Source organism: Sturnus vulgaris, chromosome Z (assembly GCF_052056855.1).
Source record: "Sturnus vulgaris isolate bStuVul1 chromosome Z, bStuVul1.hap1, whole genome shotgun sequence".
NCBI classification, from domain to species: domain Eukaryota; kingdom Metazoa; phylum Chordata; class Aves; order Passeriformes; family Sturnidae; genus Sturnus; species Sturnus vulgaris.
The window spans coordinates 76,557,087-76,569,127 of NC_142283.1; the positions used below are offsets into that span (position 1 = coordinate 76,557,087).

The following is a 12,041-nucleotide window of genomic DNA, read 5'->3' on the forward strand; positions in this document are numbered from 1 at the left end:
ATATAATGTTGTTAGTGATATGTGAAAAAAACAAGAAGATCTCTTAACTTCCTCCTCTTAAATTCTGATGTAGACAAATTCTTTGAATCATGTATTTAATATGTATTTTTGATATTCCAGTTATATTACTAAGAAAAAAAAATTACATTAGTAAAGGTATAGACTGATACTTTAACTCAATATAAGGCTTTGTTAATATTTGTCATTTATTCAACTCTCCTCACTCCTTTTATCTATTAAGCATGTGGGTTAAGGCAAGAAAAAGGCAATTGTTTTGTTTTGCTCACTAAGTCATGTTTATTAGAACAGGTAATCCAGTTGTGGGACTTAATACCACAAAACATAGCCAAAAATGCAAATGAATTAAGTTGCTTTCAGGTAAAGTCATTTAAAGAAGCAAGGAAAAGTTAAGCAAAATAGTATAGATTCAAAATGTGTCTCTGGAAATTGCAAGAATTTTATCTTCTCTCCTCTCAGAACCTGAGGAGGGATAGCAAAGGGAGATATTGTTATTGGTTGTCTTGTTGTTCTCATCTATCCAGACCTGCTACTGCCACTGTGAGAGACGAGACACTGAAATAACTGAACCTGTATGTGACCTGTTTACCTATTTTTATATTATGTCTTTACAATGGAAGTGTGGAAGTGTCATTATTCCTGCTTTACAGGAGAGAAAGTCCAAACGTAGAAAATGATTCACCCAAGGCCATGCAATGCATCATCTGTGTCAGATGGACAGGTCAATTTGGTCCACATTATATTCCATGGACAACTCTTTGCACGACCTGGCTTTGCTCCCAGGATTCAGTCTGGAGCAAAATTCCACTGCTTTAGAGAGGAAGTTCAGGTGTAGGAAAAACACCAAACCCCCTGTTTCAGTCACTGATATGAGCAGGACCATAGCAGGACCACTTGACTTGGAAAAAGGAATCAGATTTGAAGCAGTCTTAAAAATCCAAATTCATCAATATCCACATGGGAGTAAACTGAGACACTGGCTTTAAAGGTAAAAAACACAAAATTTGGAATTCAAACTGTGGAGGAATAAGACAAATGCTGTAAGGCTTGAAAACTCCATTTCCTGGGTCTGAGTGACTAAAACCTTATCTAAGTTAGGGTCAAGCTTACATTACAAATTTCAAAAACTTTAATTCTAATTTTATTTTTTTATTAGAGATACTGAATTTGAATAAAAAAGAAATTATTTTGTATATTTACTATATAATTATAACATAATAGTAGCTGAAAATAAGATACTCAAATATAAATAGATTATTAACGTCCAATAGGTAGTTATTTATCATTTTTCAAGTTTGTGGGGTTTTTTCGGTTTTGTTTTTTGTTTGTTTGTTTGTTTGTTTTTGTTTTGGGGGGTTTTGTTTTGTTTTGTTTTGGTATTTGTTTGGTTTTTTTTTTGTTGGTTTGTTTTGTCTTTTGTTTTTTGTTTTTTATATATATTTAATAAAGTATTTTTCAATATATTTTAGGAGGGTAGATTATTGTTTGAAAAGAGTTAAAGCCACTGGAGTGATTGTAGAAGGAAACAATTTATGTACGTGCATTAAAATGCATAGTGAAATCTATTGTTTCCTGAAACTTTTTACTTCAAATAACTTAAAGATTTTTACATTATAAGAAATGCAAGGCATTGTGAGGGACATTTCAATATAATTTTTTCATATTATTCATATGATCCAAAATTTTAATTTTTATTGAAATGAAAATGAAGTAGTCTAAGGTAAATTATTAACTTTTTCAATGAAGGAAAATAAAAATATTGTGATTTTGTTTGTTCTTGAATGCATTTCTTTAATGTGCCTGAGAAAATATTTGATGTATTTCTGAGAGATTTTGAAAGGAGGAAAGGTTATTTTACCTTATTTGTACACATCCTTTCTAATATCCCAGTCCCAACAAAGAACTGAACCATCAATGCACTTTGCAGTTCTAAATTATTCATTCAGTTTCTAAAAGCAACTACAACAAACAGAAACAATAACAATAAAAGGATAAAACAAACAAACAAAAAATCAAACACTGGAAATGAACCCTGCAATTACAGAAAACAAACCAAAAGAAAACAAAAAACTAAAAAATACCTGAAGATGGTATCCTAGACAGGAATGCAATTTTACTGTGAAAGTGTGAACTGTGGGATTGTAAAAAGCAAATCAAAACCCAAATATCACTGAAGTGAAATTGTATCTTCTCTTTTATTGGCTACGAACTAGTGTTGGAAACTGTGCTGCCCTGCATTTGCTTGTTTCAGACAATGAAACATGGTTTTAACTTAATTTCTTTTTAGGGGCTGAAAGTTGAAGTAAAAACCATGCACTGTGTAGTGTTGATAATATTGAAGAGTTTTCTGCTAATGAAGAGTATATGTGAAAGAGTTGAGAGTCATGAATTATATTTTCCTGGTTGCATGTCTACATTAATAGCTAGCTGCTGTGTCTGTGTTTATGAATGCAGCCAAAGATCATTATTGAACAGTCCTGGAGCATAAAATTTCCACCTGTCCTGCCAGAAGGAAATGTCTTTCTATTTTATGCTGTTCAATTGAACTGACTGTTCAGGAGAAGAAATTTCCCAAAACCAAGAGTAACAAAAGGTAACTGCATCCAGAAGGACTGGATGTCTCCTCAAATATCAAAACAGTAGTTTCCATAATATTAGCATTTAGGGGAAGATTTAAACCCACAGAAGTTAGGAAATTTGGCATAAAACCTGCCATTCACTCTGTAACTCATTTCTCTATGTCAAAAAGAAACATGATGCTATTTGCCATATGTGTGGCTATATCATAGCCTGGTGAGCTGAGGTTAGACTTGCACTGGGAAACTCCTTAATTCTGTGGATTTAAATCAGACCTATAATGCTGGAATAGCAGTGAGCAGTGTCCTCGATGTACAGTTTGGTTTGATGTGAGAACCTTTATCTTTGAGTTGTTGCTATGGGAAGCTGTTCCTAAATTCTACTAAGAGAGTAAAAAGGATTCTGTTTGCATATTTAAAAATATACACAGATGGAATATGTGCATACACAAGCACACACAAATACATATGCATTGACATAGACATCTATGTCTATTTTTATATTTTCATTTATATAAATTGTCCATAAGAAGAAATGGTGCCTAACTGGGTTATTGGCACATCTTATAACCCAGAAAGAAACAAAAGTGGTTTATGCTGTTTTTTTTTGTTTTAGTTTTGTTTGTTTGTTTGTTTGTTTTCCTCTCAAAGACTGGGCAATGCATTGTCTAGATGGGAGCTCATTAAGAGTGGACTGTAATTGACGCAGTAAAATACTCTCTTTACTCCTTTTTTCCCCTTTTCAGCCACAGGAAAAGCTTTACAAAGTACTCAACATATTGGCTGCTGAGGGCTTTTGACAATCAAGTTCCATCTGCTCAATATTGTGCAAGATGAAATGTACATATATGGTCTAAGCCTTGGAGAGTGTATAATATAATCTGATCCAGGTAGGTGCATCACTGACTATCCATAGGACACATGCAGTGACCAGATCTGGGCACACAAATCCAGTATTTGCATGAATTTCCTGGCATATGTTACAATAAGGATTCAGAAAAGTCTTGAGAACATCACTACCGATTTTTTTTCATTGATTTCTGGACCAGACAAGCCTCTCTTAATGCTAGAGGAGCAGTCAGTATATAACAGATAAATTCTTCTAAAGAGCACCATATAAATATATGAGCAGATAATTGCTATTAAAATTGGTAGAAACCAAGATTTTGTGCAGCTTTAGGGCTTAAGACTTGTTTTTAATCTCATATTGAAATAAATGCATATAAATATGTACTTTATAATAAAGCTTCTGCATCCATCATGCTGGAATTGAAACTGAAGCTCTTTTCTTTATATGTGTTCAGGGAAGGGTCTAATGACTTTACCTTCTATTATCTTAATTTGGGTTGAAACGTTTTGGCCACCCTTACACTGAAGGGTTGCAACCTTTACTTCTGGTAGAATGTTTTATTCTGTTGATACAGTTATCATGCTGCTTTTTTTTACCTATCTGTGGAAAAATATATGTACAGCAGTGTCTTACAAAACAGTTATGAAAATCTCACAACTTGGTTTTCACTACATTTTCTAGCAATGTTGAGAGTTGAACTGTTAGCTTTGTGAACACCATAGTACATGATGCCTGGTAACTCTGGTGTCATTAAATAGCACTCACATTAAGACTCACTGTATGATTTTACTGCCTGTCATAAATCTGAGCATTATAAAATAGAATTCTAATGTCATAAACTTTTTCCCACTGAAAATAAACTGGTTGTCTTCATCACTCTACAAATGAAAAGAGGACTTTTCCAACTGCTGATGGCACGCACTGAAAGCCAGCTTACTTTACAGTAAATAAATATGTAAAATATATAAAAGTAAAAACATCTTTCCAGAAGGGCCACTATCCTTCCAAGTTTCAGCACAAGGCAGAAATAGCAACTTGCAAGAGTTCAAAAAAGGCTTCCTGAGTTGAGTTTTCATAGATCATTGAAATTTTGAGGTTGGCAGGTGTCTCTTGAGGTCATCTGGTCCAACCCTCCTGACACCTAGAGCTGGTTACATGCCAGGGCCACGTCCCAACACAAGCTATGGACTTTTCTATGCAATGCACTAATCTCCTCCAATTAAATTAGTAACAGTAACATCAACCTTTGCTGGATATCCCTGTGTTCTTGCCTAAACATGGAAAACAAGGAAATTTCCAGTGATGTGTATAAATTTCTGACATTATGCATAATTTAGGGAGCCAAACCCCTAAGCAACCTCAGACTGCAGCCAGTGTAGTCTGTCACTCTGCTCCAATCTTAGCTAATCTATTAAAGTATTTATTAGCACTGTAAGGAATGGGGAGGCTAAGATCTAAGTGACATGTTTTCTTAACTAATTTAAGGATGTATGTGGGATTTAAATGAAAAGGAAGTTTTGTGCTGATTCTTTGCACAGTGTTGTACCTGTTCAGTTGACAATATGTGGATATGCCTCTGCCTATGTCAAGCATTATAATTTTGTTCACTGTTTCTCTACTCTTTCTCCTCCCTATTCCCCAGAAGAAAATTAATAACAATAATTTCAGCAATGTTTCTGAATAACCATGACAAACTTCCTCTTTTTTTAAGCTAAGTGAAGAGATATACTTTGACAGTAAAGGAGAATTTTCCCACCCTTTTTCTTTTTCATCACTCTCAACCTTGTACTACCAACAAGCTGATCAGAAAGTAAAGTATATTCTTACTAAGACTTGAACATAAAATACTGACTGGTTTCCTGTTTCGTCTTCCCTTCACAATCTCCTCCCATTCCCCAACCCTCCATGATGAAATTATTTGTTTATTTACAATGTTGTCTAAAAATGGGCAGGATTCATGGAGATGAAAAAGTTTGCCAAGAAATGCAACAGCTTTTAACCAAATATTTAAAGAAAATCTTTTTTCTGTGTAAGCAGAGTGTTATGCAGATAGCTACACAGCTGGACACGTAGACAGACATTTTTTCTTTTTCATTTAATAGATCAAGGAAAACATTATTTCAATTGGAAGTCTTAAACTTCAGATAACAATAATTGGAATAGATTAATTACATTTAATAAGACTATGTCAGTTTACGTTATCTGTGGATCAGCTCCATATTCTCTTTTAAAAGAATTGGACTAATTTTGTGCTTAAAAGATGAGTAGATTTTTTGAAATTTGTTCCTGAAGAATGAAAAAATATGTTGCTAATGACAACTAAAAGTGGTAAGGTGGACAAATCAGCAAAAGAAGATTTTGCACTGAGATAATTTCTTTCGAGAGTATTTTTAACCCAACTGATAACCTGTTGAATTGCTGACTTTTTTAAAAGAAAAATCTCATCATGTATATCTATTTAGATTTTCATTGTACAGCCAATCTTGTAGTTTCTGCTAGAATATCATGCAAATATTGCCATTCTGCCAGATCTTTTCACTGTTGTGGTTTCTCCTTGTAACAGTATTCCATGATCTGATGAATAAAATTCTTCCCATGATGTGGAAAGTCTTGGTCTAGAGTGACACGATCAATTTATCTCCGAAACAGACAAAATAAGGAGTACTTTAGGCGATATTTCCACCTCTCAGTATTAATGAGATATACAGCTCTGTTTCTGAATCATTCCTATTGTCAGGAAATAATGTCACAGATCCAGACTGACATTGAGGAAAGTGTGAAAGGCTATACTTAACTATAAATATCTCTGATTTAACTGGAATGTAATTGCATTTCAAGTACTCCTCAAGATCCCTTTTGGACTAGAACACCAAATTTTACTGAGGTTTCAGAAAGAAAACACAGCAAAAAAACCTTAAAATTTAACATGGTATAATGTGATATAATGTCATGGAACATAACATAACATAACATAACATAACATAACATAACATAACATAAAACATAAAACATAAAACATAAACCAACGTAACATAACATATAATAATGTAGGGCAAAACTTGTCTTTTCCATCACTGAACAGTATTTTCCTGAGTTAAAAATTTTCTCCACTCCAAATGAAAGGAGCATTTTATACCAACCATTATGAAGCAAGGACATAGGGTGAATAGCAGTGCTGCAGAATATCTAACTTTAGCTCTAACAATGGCCTTTGAGCCATCTACTCAGGTACTTTTTGTGACTTGATGTTATTAAAGTTTTTGTATCAGTCTCTTCTTAAAGTTTTGAAAGGCCCAGACACTCAGAAGCTTCCTAAGAGAGGCCATGCAGGTACTTGTTTAAAGTTCAATAATCTTAAAAAAAAAAAAAAAAAAAAAGTAAAAATCACCAACACCTTAAAAAAATCTAATTTATTTTTGGTTAGGGGTCGTAATTATAAGTAAGGGTCAAGTGTTTCTTTTATCACCATTGCTGCTGTCCATAGCTAACATTCTCAATGGCCAAGTGTCATGAGTGCAATCCCTGAAGTTAAAAGACTCATTTCTTTCCACCTCCTTGCCCTTTGGCAAGTTAGTAATTCAGGTTGGCCAGCACAGTGGTGCTTGAATTTTCCAAGTGATTTATAATTTTGGAAATGCCCATTTTGACTGTGTTCAGCAATGTCTATTTTTTCCTTAATTTCAGAAGGTCTGAGCAATAATTCATAGAGAAATGGAATGTTGTGGGTGTTCAGCCTCTAAGGCACAGATCAAAAGCTCAAATTTGGTGAAAGCCAACGTTGTGGCCATTTCCTCCACTGCATGTCATGTGGGTCAGCAATTAAATGCAAATATTGGCATTCTTTAAGACAGTAGAATGAAAGAGTAAAAACATGATAACAACATATAACAATATAACATAACAGTAAGTAGTAGATTGTGTGAGAATATATCTACATCCAACAATATATTCAACTTCTATTTATTTAGTAAAGATATAGGGTGAAAAAAAAAAAAAAGAAAAAGAAAAAAAAACCATACAAAGAAATCTAGCAAGAGAATGAACCACAAGCAAACTGAATAATGTATAATTCAATTTTGGATTCAAGGACACAATAAAAATAAAAAATATTAGTTAGAATGATAGTTTCAATAAGTGTTTTCATTCACAATTTAGCACCATCTATAACACGTAGTAGATTTATGCTCTTGGGAGGTGGAGGTTGTTACTTCATATATACTCTCACATTAGAATATGGAGAGTAGAGTAGAAGAGTATAGAAGAGTAACTGATATGCTGATTTAATAATCTATGTCTATTTTTGCCAGGTATGTATGTAATATGTTGCATTGTTTTATTATTTCATTGACTTGGATCATTGTCTCTTTTGAACAAAATAAAGGGATTTTTACTTCAAGCTTAAATTTTTCTTTACCTTATATTTGCATTTTCATATACAACATGGAAAATTCAGTAAAATACAGATCATCCAAGGGGCTAAGAAACCCCATGGTCTGCAATTACTAACAGAGTCTTTCTTTTTATGCCAATATATCTCCAAGCCCTTTAAAACTGAGTAGTACATTGAAATAATCTATTTTACACTTTAGAAAACAAAGCTGGAACTCAGGGGCTGATCCCTTTCTTCCAAGAACCAATGTGCTGTTACTGCAGCTACACTGTCTCAGTGAAATCCTGTTTGGTTTTGTCACAGGTAATCACAGAACATGAGGCAGGAGCATACTTTAAATCTTTCTCAGCTGACTGCATGAGTTTATTCATTTGCCTCATAGTGTTCATTGCAAACTCCAGAGGCCAGACTCACTGGGATGTCTCACAAGGATATTTCATCCTTGTTTGGGTCATAGGGTTCTTGATCCGGCACTTTTGATGCATTTTTAATTGAATTTGGCACGGTTGTGGTGATACCTCAGGTTCTTTGTCCTACTTGGGTTCTTTTTATTGATTTTATTCCTGAGTTTTGAAGATGTTGTTTGTTTGTTTGTTTGTTTGTTTGTTTGTTTGTTTTTCTTTTGTGCTTTAGGACCAGAACAAATAATTTTATGAGGCAGAAACAATATGGATTTATTTTTTAAAGCATCTCATGTGACTTGGACAGCAAGACCTGGACTGTAAGGAGAGCTGGACAGAGAAGAACTTAATGAAGTTCTGCAAAGACAAGCACAGGTCCTGCACCTGGGAAGGAACAACCCTGGGCACCAGCACAGGCTGGGGGTGACCTGCTGGAAATCAGCTCTGTGGAGAAGGATAATGAGTGTTCTGGTGGACAACAGGCTGTCCATGAGCCAGCAGGGTGCTTGAGGGCCAAGAAGGTCAGTGGCATCGTGAGGTGCATTTGTAAAAGTGAAAAGGCAGGCCAAGGGAGGTGACCCTGCCTCTGCACTCTGTCCTGGTGGGTCACATCTGGACAGCTGTGTCCAGGCTCGGGCTCCCTAGCTCAACAAAGACAAAGAGTTTTTAGAGTGGGTCTAGCAGAGAGCTAGAAGATGGTGAAGGATGTGCAGCCTCTCTCTCTGCAAAGAAAGGCTGAGGAACTTCAAGAAGAGATGACTGAGAGGGAACATCCTGAGTATGTGTTGGTCGAGTCGAGTGCCCATCTGAATGGGCTTGTCCAAAGGATGGGGCCAGACTCCAGGAAAAGAGGCACTGGGAACAGAATGAAACACAGAAAATCTCATTCGAGTGTGAAGAACTTAAGAACTTAAGAGTATCAAAAAAGGCTGTCCAGAGACACTGTGGAGCCTCCTCTGGAGATACTCAAAATCCAACTGGACGCAATCCTGTGGAACCAGCTCTCAGTTAGCCTGCCTTAGGACTGGAAAAAATGATCTCCAAAAGTTCTTTACAGCCTTAGCCATTCTGTGATTCTATAACCTGTAATAAATACTGAAACAAACACTGAAATCTTTTACAAAGTTAAATCCAAACTGAAGATTTCTGGATTCAGCCTAAATGACTCAGAAGCAGAAGAGCAAAAACTTCTTGCAGAAATCTGTCTGTGTCTTTCTGAAGCACATGGAGAAAAATAAGGGTCCTGCCTCAGAAAATTCCTAACAGAGAGTTTAAAGCATTGGGTAACAGGTCGATTGATTGCACAGGAGAGGAGGACTGCTTCCCTGTTTTATGCATGCCATCCAAGAGCATAGCTATTAAAATACCTTAACATTTCTACATTAGTGAGGAATAAATAGTGAGCAACTATAATTAATAACTATTAAAGCTGTTTGACTGATCATATCTTCTGGCTTGCAAAATCTTTTATGTGCAGGTGTGTGCATTAATGAAATCCATTAAATTCATATATTTCAACAGATAGTAATTTACGATCTTTTATAAGATCTGTCATGAAACACAGTCAGAGATATAGGATTGTCTCAGTGCATTACATAGCAAATTGTACTCCCCTTTCCTCTGAAATGACTTGACTTTAGAGGCTAAATATGAATGTCAATGCATTGGACAGCCACATTAGGTATACTTTTTGTACTACCATTGCCTGGAAATATGTGGAATAAACCTTTTATCACTGGCAAAGCTGACAACAAGAGTGAACAATATTCAAAGTGGCTGGAGGAAAAAATGTGTAGTTCTATCTATTTCACTTCATACATAAAAAGAGAAAGAGATTGAGTGTGTAACCCTCATTTATGAATTGTAATGGCTCTCCTATGGGTTGCTAACTTTTTTTTTACTTTTATTTGTTATTTTGGTTTTTCCCTCTTGGTACTTTCATAGAACCTAAGAAAATGAAGACAAAAGCCATTGTTTTAGCACTCTGCATCAAAATCAGACTCTTCAACCCTGGACAGGTATGAAAATCACTCATTAATGTCAATAATAAAGTTTGTTGTTTGTTTGTTTTTTTTTTTGTCCTGGAGAAACACAAGTTGTCAGTATGTGAAGTAAAAAAGGGAAACAAAGAGTGATTAGAACTGAAAATAGAAAGGAAAAAAAGTCTTATGCCCGGACTTTAATGAGTTAGTGGAGGATTATAGGTAAATTATATCAGCTCTTAAAACACTACTGATAATTCTCTAAGGGAGGCTTTTGTCCTGCTTGTCTATTTAACAGCACATTGAGATTATCATAATTAAGTATAGACAGTCAACATATTAAATGGATTAGTATCTGCTGTATATACAATCTTCCTATAGTTATCTAATTATACATTTATTAAGGAGGAGCTATAATGCTATCACATAAAACTTGAACTTTCACCTTTTTTTTAATGAATTAATTCACAGTCTAGGAAACTCTGCCATACTTCGGTTGCTAACTATGACAGGTCATTAGGCTTTGAAAATCTCAACTCACTAGAGTCTGTATCCATCATCATAAATGTAGACCATCAAGCTAAAGCCCAGAAGAAAAAAAATCTTCTGGGTCATTGCTGTCTCCTGCTGATTTCTAGACACCTGGGACCCATTTTGTCTGTAGGATGTTTGTCTACAGTTTAATGCCACAGAATCATTGGTAGTAGGTGACCCTATTATTTTGCTTTTGAAGGAGAATGAAGGGATAGATATGATTGAACAGAAGGGGAAATGGCATTGGAGAGGATTGGAGTCATTTGATGGAAGGGAAAGAAGATAAAACAACTCAAAAATATAGACACAGAAGTAGTGTATGAGAAGGTAAAAGTGTTCTCCTTCCAGTTTATAGATAGTTATGGAGAAAAGAAAGAAAAGAAAAGAAGAAAAGAAAAGAAAAGAAAAGAAAAGAAAAGAAAAGAAAAGAAAAGAAAAGAAAAGAAAAGAAAAGAAAAGAAAAGAAAAGAAAAGAAAAGAAAAGAAAAGAAAAGAAAAGAAAAGAAAAGAAAAGAAAAGAAAAGAAAAGAAAAGAAAAGAAAAGAAAAGAAAAGAAAAGAAAAGAAAAGAAAAGAAAAGAAAAGAAAGAAAGAAAGAAAGAAAGAAAGAAAGAAAGAAAGAAAGAAAGAAAGAAAGAAAGAAAGAAAGAAAGAAAGAAAGAAAGAAAGAAAGAAAGAAAGAAAGAAAGAAAGAAAGAAAGAAAGAAAGAAAGAAAGAAAGAAAGAAAGAAAGAAAGAAAGAAAGAAAGAAAGAAAGAAAGAAAGAAAAAGAAAGACGCACAAAATTTGATACATATGAGAGCAAAGTAAACAAAATTATCAAGGACTTGTAGGCAATGAGTCATAGGAGAGATGAAAAGGAATAAATCTGCATTGCCTGGCTAAAGCTGACTAACAGGGAAACTTCCTTCCAGAATACAGAAATCGGTTCTTTAATTTATATATGTATATTTCTAAAGACATGCAATGAAAGGGAACTTCTGAGATGCTTCCAGGATAAGTTACAAAACCAAACATTTTTTTGAAATTATCACCCTGACTTAGAAAAGCACAGTGTTATGCAACAAGGAGTTAAGGGACAGGAAGAAGGTCTCCTGAAAACAGCGGGACTGTGAAAAAAAACTAAGGGCATGATGAAAGCTCCTGAGTTGGCTAGAAAATGTGTACAAAAGTGGAGATGTCCATGCTGCCAGTTATGATTCAGAAGACTCACATCACTATCCTGAGGTAGAGGATGTTAATCAAATAAGTCTTGTGCAATTAAAGCACATGATGATTTCACTTAAGATTC

General features: G+C 34.6%; 1 long non-coding RNA gene across 1 annotated transcript in view; it reads left to right on the top strand.

Moving 5' to 3' along the window:
• The window catches only part of LOC148219949 (uncharacterized), a 29,120-nt gene extending 18,716 nt beyond the window's left edge, over positions 1 to 10,404 (top strand). Inside the window, exons 2-3 of the long non-coding RNA XR_015799477.1 lie at positions 3,341 to 3,484; positions 8,468 to 10,404. This is a non-coding gene — a long non-coding RNA (uncharacterized LOC148219949). The remainder of the gene's footprint in view (positions 1 to 3,340; positions 3,485 to 8,467) is intronic.
• Positions 10,405 to 12,041: the final 1,637 nt, after the last annotated feature.